This window comes from Mus musculus, chromosome 3 (assembly GCF_000001635.26).
Source record: "Mus musculus strain C57BL/6J chromosome 3, GRCm38.p6 C57BL/6J".
NCBI lineage: Eukaryota > Metazoa > Chordata > Mammalia > Rodentia > Muridae > Mus > Mus musculus.
In genome coordinates this window covers 126,183,318-126,199,688 of record NC_000069.6, presented here as the reverse complement: position 1 = coordinate 126,199,688, position 16,371 = coordinate 126,183,318, and the positions used below count along the sequence as shown (strand labels likewise).

At 38.5% G+C, this 16,371-nt stretch overlaps 1 long non-coding RNA gene across 1 annotated transcript in view; it reads right to left on the bottom strand.

Moving 5' to 3' along the window:
• Nucleotides 1-15,972: 15,972 nt before the first annotated feature.
• Gm40146 overlaps nucleotides 15,973-16,371 on the bottom strand; it is a 77,007-nt gene continuing 76,608 nt past the window's right edge. Inside the window, exon 4 of the long non-coding RNA XR_867626.1 lies at nucleotides 15,973-16,027. This is a non-coding gene — a long non-coding RNA (predicted gene, 40146). The remainder of the gene's footprint in view (nucleotides 16,028-16,371) is intronic.

Below are 16,371 nucleotides of genomic sequence, written 5' to 3'. Positions count from 1 at the left end.
AAATGACACTGGGTGAGGGACCTCAGATTATCCGCAGTGGATAATGGAGAAATTGTCTCATTGTTAAAGGAGCCCTGGGCATGGCTAGGATTGGAAAGCTACTGAGTCACAGCTGAAGGAACAGAGGCACAGTGTGTGCTTCTTCCACAGTACAGAAAGTGACTTACTGGCTGAGCTGAGGACAGTGGAGACATTTATTTCTCAAGCCAGCCATTTTTTTTAAATGGGTTCCCTGGAGAACTGGAAATGAGGCTTGCATGTTGGGTGAGCCAAAGAGGATGTATAATACTCTCAACTTAACAAAGTATATCAGGCAATACTGTCCATCAAGAAAAGATTTAGTTGGAAGCTGAGAGCACATTCTTGAATTTGTAAAGTTTTATGGTACACCACAATGATTCATTCAGAGACCCGAAAAATATGTAGTTTCAGGAGAGAGAACATGAAAGCTTCTAGCTTAATTCAAGTCTTCTGTAAGTTATATTATTTCTTTGGAATTTCAAATGAAAGACAGAAACCAAAAATTACTAGAAGACAAGAAAATACTGGGAGTTGATCACACAGACTAGAGGGACAGAAGCCTACTATTTAAGGAACTCTGTCTGGGATATCCCATCTTTTGCTTTTGGACTCCATAGGCACTAGACACATAAGCAGTGCACTAGATAACATGCAGGTAAACTTTTACCACATAAAATAAAATAAGTGAATCTTTATAAAAATTATACATATTTTGATTCAGTTCAATTTCACAGTAGAAATTTAACTTAAAATTTATTTATGCTAATTTACATTTGCAGTGTTTGTAGGTGAAAATTGCAACAATTCAAATATTTATGGACGATTTGATATCATAACAATGGAAATTCTACCAAAATAGTATGAATTCAGTGAAATAGAAATTACTGACACTTCTTGAAATTTAGTTTGAAAAATACTTTGGGGGAGAGTTTGAAACAGGATCTTGTGTATAGCACAGGCTAGTTTTGCATTTGTTTCTTGGCCCAGTCTAACCTCAAGTTCACAGCCATTGCCTTGCTTTGACATGCTTCTCTTGTAAACTTCATTTGTAAGAGCAAATGTCTTTAAAAGTCAGTTGAAATGTTGGTGAAAAAGAATAATAATCAGAAGGCCTACTGCCAACGTCCAAATGAAATAAAGATGAGAGCTGAGATTGAATGGGATTAGTACATTAATGTGTTGCAGACTAATACAAGGTAGGGATGTCAGAGCAGCTTGTGTTTATATAGAAGTGCAATTTGTTCAAGGTTGTTTCATATCAGTAAGAAAGACAATATTCACTTAGAGGTAAAGAGACCCCATGCAATCTATTTGTGAAAGAATCAATTATTCCAGGGTGGTCTAAGAGCTACTTAGGTAAATTTCACATTCCTGAAATCGGTCTAAATCACTTAGTTAATAAAGACACATAGTTTGGGATCCTTTATGTTATTTCTTAGATATATGTGCAATATAATAATCACCTTGGTCTTAGACTAAGGAATTTATTGCTGGTCACTAGTTATCACAATGTAGAAGAATAAACTCGAAAAAGGTTAGGGATGCTTGTGTATGCACACATACATATACAGAGGCATGTGTATTGCAGGCGAAACCAGAGATGAAAATACAAGGAATTTATACATCATTGAGGCAAAATTCTATGTCTCATGTCCCCTTGCTGATCATCTCTCATGGGTGGAAAGCAACTCCCTCCACTCAAGTCACAGTCAGCTTTTCTCTGTTGCTTGTGTATCACTCAGGGACTCCAAGTTAAAACAAAAAGTTATCTTAAAAATTGTATTTATTATTTATTTATTCATTCATTCATTCATTCATTCATTCATTTATTGGTTTGTCCTGAAATTCTTTCTGTAGACCAGCTGGCCTCAAACCCTGCAGGTCTTCCTGCTTCTGCCCACTTGAGTGTTGGCCACCACTGTCTAGCCAGAGATTCCCGAGTTTTAATTCTTTCCTATCCTATTGGCCATGTTCATATTTATAATCTACCTAAGTGCCTTTGGCCAGCCGTCTCCTGAATGCAGGCTAGACGTGGGATGGTGTGTTTGCTGTGATGTTCTTTAGCTGCTTCAGCTTAGAGGTGCTTACAGGGAAGCAGGGAAAATTCAGAAAGGCGTCTTCAGCATTGTTTTGTTGTGAGCCTATCACCGAACTAAAAATAGCCTATCACATGAACATACGGATAAGGGCCTTGAGTGGTTAAGAGCATGCACAGCTCTTGCTGTGGAATTAAGTTAGTTAGTTCCAGAATCCATCAGGGTTACATTCCTCCATGGCCACATGCACTACACTACACACACACACACACTCACACACTATACTACATACACAATTAAAGATAATTTTTGTTGTTGTTGTTGTTGTTTGGTTTTTTGTTTGTTTTTCGAGACAGGGTTTCTCTGTGTAGCCCTGGCTGTCCTGGAACTCACTTTGTAGACCAGGCTGGCCTCGAACTCAGAAATCCGCCTGCCTCTGCCTCCTGAGTGCTGGGATTAAAGGTGTGCGCCAACACGCCTGGCTTAAAGATAATTTTAAAATTAAATTAAGTATAAGAAAGCCTATAGATGTTGTACTGATCACCTGGTACTTTAAATATACCCCCCAAATACTGTAAGAATGATGTCCCCCCAAATACTGTAAGAATGATGTCCCCTGAAATAGCACTGCAACCTTTAGTGCTCTTCCTGAGCTACACTCAAAATACACCCTGCTTTTACAAACTCAACTTCTTACGCGCTATCTTTTTTTTTAATTAGGTATTTATTTCATTTACATTTCCAATGCTATCCCAAAAGTCCCCCACACGCTCCCCTTCCCACTCCCCCACCCACCCACTCCCACTTCTTGGCCCTGGCGTTCCCCTGTACTGAGACATATAAAAAGTTTATGTGCTATCTTTGATGTACAGATTTGAAATGAAGTTTTATGCATAAAAATTACATGTACTGCAGAAAATGCATCCTGCAATGGCTCAGACACTCAGAAATGCAAAACTTGCAAGTTTCCTTAGAGCAGAATCTAGACAGGCTGCTATCCTGAGCCTTTGCATTTCTGGCTCCCTCTGCCTAGAGCACTGCTTTCCCAAATAGGTGGGTATTGATAGCTCTGTGCTCAAGTCTTCAGATATTCTGGTCAATGTGAAATTATTGGGATGCCTGGTGCTCTTTGATGTGCCATATAATTTATTGTGTCCTAATTGTCTTCAACAAACTAGGATGCAAGCTCCACAAAGAATTACTTTTCTACTTAGTCCATAGAATTGTTTTTGACAAAATGCCATAAAATTGCTTAGAAATAAATGACATAAATGACAAAAGTCCCATTTGGGTATATGGATCAGTGATGCCTTTAAAATAGCAAGGATCCTGTACTTAGAAAGACAAAGACAGTGTTACATCTCAGTTCTTGTAAAGCTTCCAAGGATTCCTCAAGGTTTTAGCTCCATGAATGAACAGGATTATGGTAAGCAAGTATGTAAAGATCTATAATACACAAACCTCAAATACTGAATCTCTTCAAACTGGCAAGTATTGTGGGTGCACAGGTAGATAAACACTGAGTTCTGACAGACTTAATCATTTTGATATTTAATTATTATATGAAAACATATATTAGTATAAGATTGCTTACTTCTGAAATAACCATTATATATGTGTAAATATATTTAAATAGCTATGCATGGGTTTGTTATAAATGTATAGATACAATCTATCTAAAAATTAATGGTTTACTAGTTTTCCTCTCTATATTTTTGAGTTTTACCTTTCAAATTAACTAAAATGATATGTTGAATATATCCACATATGTACATGTATATGTCTACATGTACACAGACACAGACACACACACACACACACACACACACACACACACACTCCACGGGGAAAGATTCACTCTATTGAAAAGCAATTCTATTCTAAGGCAAGGAGAACCAGACAGTCTCTTGGTAATAACTTTCTTACCTAGAATACAAAACAGGCCTTTCTGTTCTTTGCCAGATTGCAACTCTATCTGAATGCTGATTCACACAGTCAATAAAAAACAGAATGTAAATCATGCTAGATCTAAAACTAACCACACAAGTTTTCATGCTCACTCAGCACCTCTTCTCATTAAAAAAAAAAAAAAAAAAAAAAGAAGAAGAAGAAGAAGTTTTTTTTTTTTTTGCATAACATTAATTTGCTATTTCAAGCATTGGGTTGTTTTCTGCAGGCAACCATTGACTTTAATTAAGTTGATTGGCAGGTTGTACATGTAAGAAGCTTTTCAAAAAGTATTTGAATTAAATTAGACTCTAACCCTACTCTGCAAACCTTGAGTGGTTAAACACTATAAAATGATTGATTTTCCCCCCAATTCTTAGTGTAATGATTTTATTAATTAATTTAAACAATGTATTTTGATTCCACTTCTGGGTCTAGCATTAATGATGTTGAGTTCTAGGTTTGATTCCTAGAAGGGTGTGGCGTTTTTCAGAACGGAGCCTGCCTCATTCTCAGAAGGCCCTCATGAAGTCCTGTGATACTTTGCATAGTCTTAGTCTCAACAGCCCTTATTAAATCTCTGTAAGTTTTCTTATTCATCCTACTATTCATCATCGAGAAATGTCATAGAACAGGATGGACATTTCAGCTGGTTTTAATGACTTTACCAAACAGGAAGAGTTCTTTACAGCATAAAGAATAGACTTGTTCTTTGTGTAAGCAATATTTACTTCCTTTTCTGCCATTTTATATTGAATTCATTTCCTTGTGCATTAAGGTCCAGTCATACATACATATGGAGATTTCCAGCCAAGGCTTAAATTAACATTTATATATTTATGTGGTTTTACTGACCGCACCTAACTTGAAATTTGTTTCTTCTTATTCCCTATTTCAATAAATCATATTTTTGTTCTCACAGAAAGCCTGCCCTGCTCATTCTATCTTAAGAAGATTTGTATCTTGAAGCTGCAAATTTACTTTTATTTACACCTAAGGACCACAGTGGAAAGGGGTCCTTCCCTGTCATCCAAAATTGATGTCTGTTCAATGCAGAGCTATGCATTCTGTTTCAATATTTCCAGAAGGAAAATATGGTTAATACCTTAAAAAGTCCGTATATACTTGGAAGGACCTTCATTAGTTCATAAATTAAATGTGTTTCATTCTAAGCCCTTACAGTATGGACAAATTATCTTCTTGTTCACTCTATGGCAAGCATATTATTAGTCTCTCCTGGACTACAGAAGCACTCTTCTGATTTTGTTGGGATAAAACAGTTTTTGCTGTTCTTGACTATAGAAATGGCATACTGAGAATAGCCAGTTTCTAGAGAAACATAGTTAAAGCGTGTGCAAGGCCAGAAGAGCCTGGGAAAAGAACAAAGTAGTACAGGAGACTCCTATTTTCCACGGGAAGTAATGGGGGCTTGGCTAGTAAGGGTGGGTCTATGTTGGCAAGCAGGCACCTAATATGTCTCATGCTTTATGTGTGTTGCCTACAGAGAGCAGCTGAGGCTTTAGTTGCATTTTTGATAATATGATACATAGTTTTGATAATGTTTAATTTTTTATTAAGCAAATTTAAATCAATGGTTGCCTGCAGAAAACAAAACATAGTGTCAAAAAGACTAAAATTCTATCCCTTTTGGTGTCTGCCTGCTGAGAGCTCTCAAGCCTACTCTGTTCTTCCCTTTGGTCTTTAGTTCTGGGCATACAACTCAGCACCTAGGCACTGCCTCCTCTGGAACTACTGCTTTCATCAAGCTAGCTCCTGCCTGTTCATGGGACCCTTTACTTCTTTGGCAATGAAAATTCCAAGCATGATTTCAAGATCCTTTAGATATGGTTGTAAGGTTGCTCTGTTTTTCCCAGAAAAGCCTAAATGATAGAAGTAATGAACCTTGGAACATCCGCTTGGTATGTGACATGCTTAGTCTTCACATAATCTGAATATAACCTTGGTGCTTTCCAGATTTTTCCAAAAGCAAAGCTTTAACAACTAATGCTTAAGTTATACATTCTTCATATACATTTTAAGTGATTGGTATTTTTTTTATTTTTTTTTTATTTCGTATGTTCCTCAATTACATTTCCAATGCTATCCCAAAAGTCCCCCTCCACCCTCCCCCCCACCCCTCGCTCCCCTACCCACCCATTCCCATTTTTTGGCCCTGGCATTCCCCTGTACTGGGGCATATAAAGTTTGCCTGACCAATGGGCTTCTCTTTCCAGTGATGGCCGACTAGGCCATCTTTTGATACATATGCAGCTAGAGTCAAGAGCTCCGGGGTACTGGTTAGTTCATAATGTTGCACCTACAGGGTTGCAGATCTCTTTAGCTCCTTGGATACTTTCTCTAGCTCCACCATTGGGGGCCCTGTGATCCATCCAATACTTGACTGTGAGCATCCACTTCTGTGTTTGCTTGGCCCCAGCCTAGTCTCAAAAGAGACAGCTATATCACGATCCTTGCAACAAAGGCTTGCTGGTGTATGCAATGGTGTCATCGCTTGGAGGCTAATTATGGGATGGATCCCTGGATATGGCGGTCTCTAGATGGTCCATCCTTTTGTCTCAGCTCCAAAGTTTGTCTCTGTAACTCCTTCCATGGGTGATTGTTTCCAATTCTAAGAAGGAGCAAAGTGTCCATGCTTTGATCTTCGTTCTTCTTCAGTTTCATGTGTTTTGCATATTGTACCTTATATCTCGCTATACTAAGTTTCTGGGCTAATATCTACTTATCAGTGAGTACATTTCATTTGAGTTCTTTTGTGATTGGAATACCTCACTCAGGATGATGCCCTCCAGGTATATCCATTTGCCTAGGAATTTCATAAATTCATTCTTTTTAATAGCTGAGTAGTACTCCATTGTGTAAATGTACCACATTTTTTGTATCCATTCCTCTTTTGAGGGGCATCTGGGTTCTTTCCAGCTTCTGGCTATTATAAATAAGGCTGCTATGAACATAGTGGAGCATGCGTCCTTCTTACTGGTTGGGACATCTTCTGGATATATGCCCAGGAGAGGTATTGTAGGATCCTCCGGTAGTACTATGTACAATTTTCTGAGGAACCACCAGCCTGATTTCCAGAGTGGTTGTACAAGCTTGCAATCCCACCAACAATGGAGGAGTGTTCCTCTTTCTCCACATCCTCGCCAGCATCTGCTGTCACCTGAATTTTTCATCTTAGCCATTCTGACTGGAGTGAGGTGGAATCTCAGGATTGTTTTGATTTGCATTTCCCTGATGATTAAGGATGTTGAACATTTTTTCAGGTGTTTCTCTGCCTTTTGGTATTCCAAAAGGATTTTTGCATCGATATTCATAAGGGAAATTTGTCTGAAGTTCTCTATCTTTGTTGGATCTTTCTGTGGTTTAGGTATCAGAGTAATTGTGGCTTCATAGAATGAGTTGGGTAGAGTTCCCTCTACTTCTATTTTGTGGAATAGTTTGTGCAGAACTGGGATTAGATCTTCTTTGAAGGTCTGGTAGAACTCTGCACTAAACCCATCTGGTTCTGGGCTTTTTTTGGCTGGGAGACTATTAATGACTGCTTCCATTTCTTTAGGGGATATGGGACTGTTTAGATCATCAACTTGATCCTGATTTAACTTTGGTACCTGGTATCTGTCTAGAAACTTGTCCATTTCATCCAGGTTTTCCAGTTTTGTTGAGTATAGCTTTTTGTAGAAGGATCTGATGGTGTTTTGGATTTCTTCAGGATCTGTTGTTATGTCTCCCTTTTCATTTCTGATTTTGTTAATTAGGATTTTGTCCCTGTGCCCTCTAGTGAGTCTAGCTAAGGGTTTATCTATCTTGTTGATTTTCTCAAAGAACCAACTCCTCATTTGGTTAATTCTTTGAATAGTTCTTCTTGTTTCCACTTGGTTGATTTCACCCCTGAGTTTGATTACTTCCTGCCATCTACTCCTCTTGGGTGAATTTGCTTCCTTTTTTTCTAGAGCTGTTAGATGTGTTGTCAAGCTACTCGTATGTGCTCTCTCCCGTTTCTTCTTGGAGGCACTCAGAGCTATGAGTTTCCCTCTTAGAAATGCTTTCATTGTGTCCCATAGGTTTGGGTATGTTGTGGCTTCATTTTCATTAAACTCTAAAAAGTCTTTAATTTCTTTCTTTATTCCTTCCTTGACCAAGGTATCATTGAGAAGATTGTTGTTCAGTTTCCACATGAATGTTGGCTTTCCATTATTTATGTTGTTATTGAAGATCAACCTTAGGCCATGGTGGTCTGATAGGATACATGGGACAATTTCAATATTTTTGTATCTGTTGAGGCCTGTTTTGTGACCAATTATATGGTCAGTTTTGGAGAAGGTCCCGTGAGGTGCTGAGAAGAAGGTATATCCTTTTGTTTTAGGATAAAATGTTCTGTAGATATCTGTCAGATCCATTTGTTTCATAACTTCTGTTATTTTCACTGTGTCCCAGTTTAGTTTCTGTTTCCACGATCTGTCCATTGATGAAAGTGGTGTGTTGAAGTCTCCCACTATTATTGTGTGAGGTGTAATGAGTGCTTTGAGCTTTACTACAGTGATTGGTCTTAATATTTGTTATTTTTAAGACAAAGAGTGTGAGTTGTTAGTTTGAAATGACTTGCTTATTCTTATTCCACTGTAGCCCACCTGGTGATTGAGTATTGAGTTCCAATGGTCAAAGAAATATGAAGGCTTATTCTTATATTCTTATCTAAAGCACTTAACATAATATAGATGTTTTTAATGTCATATGTACAATCCAATAAATATTGGTGGCAACATTAGCATGGTGCTTGTTAATGGCAGATCTAGAATGTTAGTTTGTTTTGTTAAAAGTTCACAGATCATCGTCTACCCATGGATCAATGCAGGGTTCAATCCTCAGCTTACAAACTTCTATTGGTAGTAGATGATGACTAACCCAGAAACTTACCACTGGTCAATGTGCAGAGAATAAAAGACTCCAGAATGTTCAGTTTGAAAGAGAACATATATACCACACTTCTCTTCTAAAGGTTCTGTGATCATTGTGAAAGAGGGGACACCAAAATCCTAAGACCTAGCATTGTGTGTGGCTACAAGGAAATATTGGCTTCTAGATTCAGTAGGGCAGCTGCATAAATTAACTCATAGGGATTCCTAACAGCATGAAGAAAATCTATACAAAATTAAGCCAGACTAGATCTGAGCATGAAGAAAGGAATTGAACACACAATTCCAACCCTAGTAATGGCACTATCTGCAACTCTTAGCTACTGGGAAAAGGGGAGAGAGTTTTGTCTAAGAGAAAAAAAATCCCTCTACAGTGGAAGGCTACACATCAAAGAATATTTAGGTACCAAAAATTGGTCCTGAAGGATTAAAAAATGGACAGTGAAGAGGTGACCTGGACAGAGACAGGGAAAAGATTGAATGTAATCAAAACACATATGGAGCTTACAAAGAATAAATGAAAGTGTAAAAAAATGTTCAGAGATAACCTAATGGGACCAGTGTTTCCCCAAGAGATTTTGTGAGTTTAAGTTATGTATACTCAAGTTATTATACTATTATAACTACATATTTTCCACAGAATAAGCAACTGACATGTACAATCATTTGTGGTATTATTAAAAAAACAAACAAATAAAACAATAAACAAATAATAAACAAATAGAACAAATAAAATGATTCTTGTACCCTCTAGTCTTGGTCTAGGATCACACAAGTTGTCATTTGGAAATCAAAAGATCCAGCCTTGCCTGACTTTACATACTAATACCTGCTAAAGTTAATGTTGCATAAAATATATTCACAAAGAATCAAAGTGGCAATTTAGAAAAGTTATTCAATGTTTCATTTTGTCTTCATAAATTTGGATTTCCGTGTTACAAATTAACTCGTCTAAGTAGAAATATTCCTTCCCTTAAATTTGTTTTTGTTTTTGAGACAGGGTTTCTCTGTGTAGCCCTGCCTGTCCTGGAACTCACTCTGTAGACCAAGCTGGCATTGAACTCAGAAATATTCATGCCTCTGCCTCCCAAGTGCAGGGACTAAAGGCATGTGCCACCACGCCCGGCCCTTAAATTTTTTTAAAAAATTATAATGTTATATTATGAGAGCAATTCTTATTTTAGGATTCAGTAACTACTGAAAACACATGTACGTATTTTTTGATGTGTATACACATTTTATCAAAGCAGTACACACAACGTATCTATTCAAAGATCTTACAAAAACTGATATGAATCTCACATGGCTAATTGTTAGATTATCTTACAGCTTTAAAATCATTGTGACTCCATCCAACTTGAGGAGTTATAAAGGGAAAGAGAGCTAAAGTATCTTACAATGACAAAGAAAAGAGGAACCTTACATAGATTTCCTAAATGTGACAATTAGCCAAAAATATGTAAAATGTCTGAACCCATACTTTTACATTAAAATAAGAAAAACGATACAACCCCTCAGTCTGCTTATCATCAAACAGAAGATTTGACATTGGTGGGTTCATTGCCCCAGCTTCTCTGTGCCGGGGACCCTTCACCTGCTAGCAGTGGGACCCCAGTCACTCCTTGGTAAAGTTCCTCAGATAATTTCACTTGTACTTGGGATATCTGCTCTGCTCTATTGTAGAGCTGAAAAACCAAAAACTGAAACAAACAAACAAACAAACAAACAACGACAACAGCAACGCAATCCTCTTTGTATTTGTTCATGTGAATCTACAGATGTCTTTAATTTGTAATCAAGAAAAGTTAGGAATTCCCTGCAATCCATTACTAGTGGCATTGAAATTTGTGTACACTTGGCTTTTAAAGTCTATCTATCCACTTGGTAGATATGTGGTTTCTGTGGTATATTAATGAAATAACTGGAAATTCCAGACCTTGTGATGGTGCAGAGAGGTGTGGAATTTCAGGGAAAATAATGAACTTACTGCGGCTTGATTCCTCCTTTTTTAAATATAGTGATATCCTGGTGACAATAACAGGGAAAGTGGGCTCTGATCACAGAAGATGAGCAGCAGTCTGAATCCAGCAGGAGGGAAGCTAATTAGAAGAATGTCCTTGACTGCTGTGTAGAGCTAGAGAAGCTCTGGTTCTTGCTAGGAATTTCTTTGTAGTCATAATTTTAAAGAAAATAATCTTAGGTCTCTCCGGTTACCCAAGATGCCTTTGCCCTCGTCGGCATGGCATTGTCTTAGCTATGTGGGTTGTGTCCATAAAATGTAGTGGTTGATATTATACTGCATTGTGTTTGTAAGAAAAAGAGCTTGGAGCACCATTGCAATTAAGTTCAATTAAACCAAAATGTCACAGAAGTAATGGATGCAATTTCTGCTCTGCATGTTGCCACCTCAAGGCTTGCAGTTTGGCTCTCCACTCCAGCATCCTACCTTCATCCTGCCTCTCTTCTCACACCTGGGCTCCTCAGTGGTTATTACACATCTGTGTTAAAATTTTTAACTGCGGCTTCCCAGGGGCTGCCCTTGGTACATATTCCAAAAGAGACCCTGGTTTATCTCCTTGTTGTATCCATCTGCTTCTTTTACAGACTCCCATATTTTGTTCTCTTGGGTTTCCTTCTCCCCTCCCCTCCCCTCTCTTCCCCTCCCTTCCTCTCCTCTTTCTTCCCCTCCCCTCTCTCTATGCCCTTTTTACTACCACCCCCTTTACATTACATAACATCTTCAGTCCTTTTTTAATTATCTCTAAATGTCTTCAGTGAATGAGGCCCTCTTTGAGAATGATCCGTAAGTGGAACACAATTAATTATCTCTTTAAATTTGCTAAACATCACTGAACGTTACTGACAGGGAATGTGCTAGTTATTAAGTGAACAGGGTCACAGCGGTCAAGCAGCATGCCCAAAATAAAACTGGTGAGAGGATCAAATGAGGCTCAGATTCATATATTTTGATCATAAATATAATTATGCTCTGTTGTGTTGGAAACCAAAAAACAACAGCTCAGAGAAATGGATACCGGGACGGAGAAATGGATACCGGGACGAAGAGAAAGCAAAGCAAAATGAGGCTTCTGAGTACATTGCATCTACCCGAAAGCAATTAGCTCTGGAGGAGTTTGCTCCTGATACATTTTCTCCAAATGACAGGCAGCAGATTGTAATGAATACCTACACCACTGCTTCTTTTCTATATTGCTATTTTCTGTAGCTCAGTTTCTCTTGATGTCTTTAAATATTGTATTAACCTTCCAGTTGGTGTCAAAATGTGGCTAATTGGCAAAAAGGAAACATGCCTATGATATTTGTAATTGGAGCTTAAAGAAGTATATAACATCACCTCAACTTATAATTTCAATTCCTTTGAATAGACTTGCTAATATACATTCTCCACTGCTTAAATGATAGGATCCTTTACGTTTCCACTTGCAATTATATTACCTGAAAAGTTTTTCTTGTAATATCCAGAAGATGTCCCAACCGGTAAGAAGGACACATGCTCCACTATGTTCATAGCAGCCTTATTTATAATAGCTAGAAGCTGGAAAGAATCCAGATGCCCCTCAACAGAGGAATAGATACAGAAAATGTGGTACATTTACACAATGGAGTACTACTCAGCTATTAAAAAGAATGAATTTATGAAATTTCTAGGCAAATGGATGGACCTGGAGGGCATCATCCTGAGTGAGGTAACCCAATCACAAAGGAACTCTCACAATATGTACTCACTGATAAGTGGATATTAGCCCAGAAACTTAGGATACCCAAGATATAAGATACAATTTGCTAAACACATTAAACTCAAGAGAATGAAGACCAAAGTGTGGACACTTTGCCCCTTCTTAGAATAGGAAACAAAACACCCATGGAAGGAGTTACAGAGACAAAATTTGGAAGTGTGACGAAAGGATGGACCATCTAGTGATTGCCATATCCAGAGATCCATCCCATGATCAGCTTCCAAACGCTGACACCATTGCATATACTAGCAAGATTTTGCTGAAAGGACCCAGATATAGCTGTCTCTTGTGAGACTATGCCGGGGCCTAGCAAACACAGAAGTGGATGATCACAGTCAGCTATTGGATGGAACACAGGGCCCCCAATGGAGGAGCTAGAGAAAGCACCCAAGGAACTAAAGGGAACTGCAACCCTATAGGTGGAACAACAATATGAACTAACCAGTACCCTGGAGCTCTTGTCTCTAGCTGCATATGTACCAAAAGATGGCCTAATAGGCCATCACTTGAAAGAGAGGCCCATTGGACTTGCAAACTTTATATGCCCCAGTACAGGAGAACACCAGGGCCAAAAAGGGGGAGTGGGTGGGTAGGGGAGTAGGGGTGGGTGGGTATGGGGGACTTTTGGTATAGCATTGGAAATGTAAATGAGCTAAATACCTAATAAAAATGGGGAAAAAAGAATAAACAAACAAAAAAAAAGAATTAAAAAAAAAAGAAAGAAAAGAAAGTTCAAAATAGTAAAACTCTTACATAGTATTAAATCTAGGAGCCCCTGTACAACATTTTGAGCTCATTATTGTTTTAATCAGTTTGTTAATAGAGAGGCCTTTTTAAAAAATTCAAAAGCACAGTTTACTCTTAACTATAGTTGAAAATATCGTGAAGACATATATCCACCTGTGAATGCATGCTCAAAAAAGTATAATTGGATTTTAAGAAAATGAATTTAGGAAATATCATAGAAATTCCCCAAGAAGAAAATCTCAGTATCACCTTGTCTAGATCAAGTTTGCCACTGGTCTTGTCTTTGGAGATTATCTGATTATGTTAACTTAGATGGTCAGACATACCCACTACGGGTGGCATCATTCCCCAGATAGGGGAGTCTGGACTGTATAAAACTGAAGAAAAGGAGCTGAATAAAGCATGCACAAATTGTTCTCTGTTCCTGATTTTAGATGTAATATGACCAGCCCTTCAAGCTTCTGCTGTTGCTACTTACCTGCAGTGATTGACTAGAACTGAGAGCCAAATAAACCCTATCCACCCCCCCCCCCCCCAAATAGCTAAATTGTCACTTTCCTTTTTGTGGTCATTTGAATAAGAAATGGTCCTGAGTCTCAGACATTTGAAAACATGATTTAAGTTTGTGGTTCTGGAGTGGGGAACAGTAGGAGGTGGGTTAGATCTCAGTTGGTGGTTTTGTTGGGGGAAGGGAGTAGTTTATATATTAAGGGTTTGTTATAGACTGTATGTCACTGGGAACTGGCTTTGAGATTCAAACCCATGAATAGTTTCCAGTTCGCTCTGCTTCATGTTTTAGGTTCAAATCTTTCTGCATAACTGCCCATGTTTTCAGCCCACCACAAACTCCTGTCCCTTTAAATCCATAAGGCAAATAAGTTCTCTCTCTCTCTCTCTCTCTCTCTCTCTCTCTCTCTCTCTCTCTGTGTGTGTGTGTGTGTGTGTGTGTGTGTGTGTGTGTGTCTGTGTATGTATGTGTGTGTCTCCTTCCTTTGGTAATGGTGTTTTATCATAGTAACATAAACATAGCTAATACATTTTAAAACTATAGAATTTTTATTAATTCATTGAGAATTTCATATATTATCCCCCTTTGTCTTTAAAAGGTTGCATTCTCAACCTTCCTAGCTACTTTTTTCCAAATTTTTCTCTTTCCAAGTTTTAAAAACTGTAATTACCCAACATATTACATGTTTTATTCATTTATTTTCTTTTTTAGTAATTCATTAATTTATTTACTTTACATCCTAATATCAGATCCCTCTCCTTCCACTACCTCCTCACACAGATCCTCCTCCCATTGTTCCCTCCCCTTCTCCCCTGAGAAGGGAGAGCCCTCCACCCCTGGGTCTGGGTCCCTGTCCTGGAAATCAAGTCTTTGCAGGACTAGGTGCATCCTGTCTCACTGAGGGCTGCCCAGGTAGAGGAATGGGATCCACAGGCAGGCAACAGAGTCAGGGATAGTCCATGATTGATTTGTTAGGGGACCTGCATGAAAATCAAGCTGCACTTCTTCTACATATGTACAGGGGACCTAGGTCCAGCCCATGCTTGTTCTTTGGTTGATGGTTCAGTCTCTGGGAGACCCAAAGGGTCCAGATTAGTGGACTCTGTTGGTCTTTCTGTAGATTTCCTGTCTTCTTCTAGTTCATCATTCTTTTCCCTAACTCTTCCAAAAGACTTCTGGAACTCCATCTAATGTTTGTCTGTGGGTGTATGTGTTTCCTTTGGCTGCTAGGTGGAGCATACACTCCTGTCTGTAAGCATAACCAAGTGTTGTTAATAGTGTCGATTTTTTGACCGTTTGGGTAGGTCTCAATTTTGGCCAGTCATTGGTTGGCCATTCCATCCCTCTCTGTTCTCATTACCTCTGCACATCTTGTAAGCAGGACACATGTCAGGTCTAAGGTTTTGTGGGTGGGTTACTGTCCCTATCCCTTCTCTGGGAGTCCTGCCTGCCTACAGGAAGTGGCCAATTTAAGATCCATATTCCCCACTACTAGAGAGTTATTTAGAGTCACCTACAAAGCACCCTGCCGTCTCCCCATCCCTGTCCCAGATCTCTGGCAAGTCCTAGAGATGCCTCCTCCACCGATGATTTCAGTTTTATTCTCCCCTGTGCTCCCTATACTTGATCACCCTCGACTCCTCCCTCCTTGCCTCGCTCCCCTCTCCTCTCCCAACCATTTCTCTCCTTCTGTACATTCTTGATTATTTTACTTCCCCTTCGGAGGCTTCAACCAACCTCCCTTGGACTCTTGTTATTTTACCTCTTTGGGTCTGTGGATTACAGCATGGTTATGCTGTACTTTATAACTAATATTCACTTATAACTGAATACATACCATGCATATCCTTTTAGGTCTTGGTTACTTCACTCAGGATGATATTTTCTAGTTTTATCCATATTTGTTTTCTTAGTTCTGGTTCCTCTTGTGTGTTGAACAGCCTTTAAGGGCAGATTCTATGTTGTCTGATTTCTCTTCTATCCACAGTATGAAAAGTTTAGATCTTCGTGTATCTTCATGGTGTACCACTTCATTCCATGTGTCCAATGAAATAGCATAGAAAGAAAATAAATTTCCTTCTGCAATTGGATGAAAGAAATTAAGTTATTTTTGTCTAAAATAATAAATAAGTCCTTGGAACAAGAAACCTCTACATTCATTTAGATACATTGTCAAACCCCCTTTTTTTCCCCACACCAAAATCAATCCCTTTGCTGACAATTTTTACTCTGTGAGTTCTGATTAATCATCACATCATCTCAAAATGTTTAGTACCTGAGGTTTTAAATGTCTGGTTTTGTCAGGAAATAAATGCTTTTCTCAGTGCTGCCAAATCCCAGAAAATATAAAGAAAACAATATTTTCTCTTTCTTTTGGTACAAAGTAAAATTGCCACAGAAAGCGTGGGTTGATTTTGGAATTT